Source organism: Arachis ipaensis, chromosome B07 (assembly GCF_000816755.2).
Source record: "Arachis ipaensis cultivar K30076 chromosome B07, Araip1.1, whole genome shotgun sequence".
Lineage (NCBI taxonomy): Eukaryota > Viridiplantae > Streptophyta > Magnoliopsida > Fabales > Fabaceae > Arachis > Arachis ipaensis.
The window spans coordinates 120,842,577-120,845,218 of NC_029791.2; positions in this window are offsets into that span (position 1 = coordinate 120,842,577).

Genomic DNA, 2,642 nt, shown 5'->3' on the forward strand with positions numbered 1-2,642 from the left:
TAAAGATAAACAATTATTATAAATAAATTTTTAATGTAAAAAAATCAATTCTAAAATCTGGATTATGAAATCATGTGATGAGAAAAAAGCTAAGTAATCATTTTTTTTTTAACTTAAAAAAGTAATCTTGGAGTAGTACTTCAATTAGTTCAACTTTGTTTACAAAAAAAGAATTTAAAAGTGAGTTCAACTTGAAATAAATTACACCTTAAAATTCTAGTAATCATAGCAATTTGAAGGAAAAGTTTAAAGAAAAAAAATAGCAGTGAGGCATTTCCGAATCGTGGAATCCGAGATTTGGCATGAGATACATACACAGCAGTATTGAAAGCGCAGCTAGTGGCGCCGCAATTCAAGACGTCAACGTGGCACGTGCATGTTCATACTTGATGCTTCATTTTGCTTCAATCTTACGCCGTGAACCCCGCCAACACTCAACCCAAACCCAACCACGGTCAACCCAATAGCCTAACCATGGTTAAAACTTGTCATCGTTATTATTGGTGCCGAAATTGAGTTGACCCCACCAGTGGCTCAGTTGAATTGAATGAATGCCTCTTTGGTCTTTTTAGTCTTTACCCTTCTCTGTAGTGAGAGTGAGTGAACCCTATTCATTCAATCCCTTAGGCCATAGCCACAGCTGTGTCTATCTATGCGCCACGTGTCGCAAATAATTGTAGCCACTTACCATTTGCCTGGTAACAGTCACTCTCGCATCTTACACTTACGTAACTATGACGTCACCATCTCGTAATAGTTCGCTCCTCCTTCCTACTCATCTCATCTTACCCTTACGTTAAATTGAAAAGCTAAATTTTTAAATGAAAGCTGCTATATATCTAAATTTTTTTTACAATTAAATTTAATTAAATAAGTCTAAACTCAATAAAAATTAGTTTCATTAATTGATCATAAATACACATTCTAACTACATAAATATTTCTGTATTTCTCTCATCTTTTTTCATGTTCTTCTATTTCTTTATGTTTCTCCTCTTCTTTTTTCGTATTTCTCTTTCTTCTTCTCTGTGTTTCTCTTTTTCCTTCTCCGCATTCTTTTTTTTTTTTGTTTTATTCATCTCAATAGAAAAAATCAAAAAGAATTTTGAGAAAATGAAATAAGAAGGAGAAGATGAAGAAAAAAAGATGAAAAAGAAGAAGACGAAGTGAAAGATGAGGAGGAGAAATTCAAGTGAAACGAAACCAAATGAACCTAAATTAAACAAAGAAATGAACCAAATTTTTTAAGAATAAAAAATTTGGTCAATACTACTCAACAGTAGCAACAAGTAAACCTCATTTAATTCACAAATGAACCGAAATTATTTCATATTTTAACAAAAATTAACTAAACAACTACACATAAACAAGTTCAGCAAATTCAAACAAAACAAAACCAAATGAACCTAAATTAAACAAGAAATGAACCGAAATTTCTTAAGAAATAAAAAATTTGATTAATACTTAACAGTAGTATCAAGTGAATCTCAATTAATTCACAAATGAATCAAAATTAGTTCAAATTTGAACAAAAACTAACTAAACAACCACATATGAACAAGTTCAGCAAATTACATTCAAGCGAAACGAAACCCAATGAACATAAATTAAACTAAGAAATGAACCGAAATTTCTTAAGGAATACAAAAATTGGTCAATACTTAACAACAGCATCAAGTGAATCTCAATTAATTCACAAATAAATCAAAATTAGTTTAAATTTGAACAAGCACACATGAACAAGTTCAGTAAATTCAAATGAAACGAAATCAAATGAACCTAAATTAAACTAAGAAATGAACCGAAATTTCTTAAGAAATAAAAAATTTGGTCAATACTTAACGACAGCATCAAGTGAACCTCAGTTAATACACAAATGAACCGAAATTAGTTTAAATTTGAACAAAAACTAACTAAACAATCACACATGAACAAGTTCAGCAAATTCAAGTGAAATGAAACCAAATGAACCTAAATTAAACAAGAAATGAACCGAAGTTTCTTAAGAAATAAAAGATTTGATCAATACTTAATAACAGCATCAAGTGAACCTCAGTTAATTCACAAATAAATTAAAATTTATTTTAAATTTGAACAAGCAATAAAAAAACTCAATCATCAACAAAAATACATCAAATTTATTTCTCGATCTAAATGAACCTCAAATAAACTAAAAAATGAACCGAAATTATTTAATAATGGTACAAAAAAAAATCAGAACTAATAAAAATATTAGTAAAATATTTGTGTTATTGATAATGACGATAATGAAAGAGAAATATAACAAAAAAGAAAAAGAAAAAAAAGACGATGCAGCATCAAAAAAGAAGGAGGAAGAGGAGGAAAGAAGAAGAACCTGTGTAATGAAATTTAAAAGAAGAAAAAAAAAACAATAATAATAAAATGTATACACATAAATTTAAAATACTTTGTTAAATTTAATTAGAGATATGATTTAAAGGTAGAACTTTATCCTTCTAAATTATTCATATGCGTATGTTAAGAATTAGTCAATTTTACAAGTAAAGCTTGTGCAAAACTTTACACATTTCTCGTAAGTTAATTTTGGCTAAAAAATACAATATATTAAAAGTTTAAAAATTAGCATAATAATATACTAACAATACAGTAATGTTAAGCAAA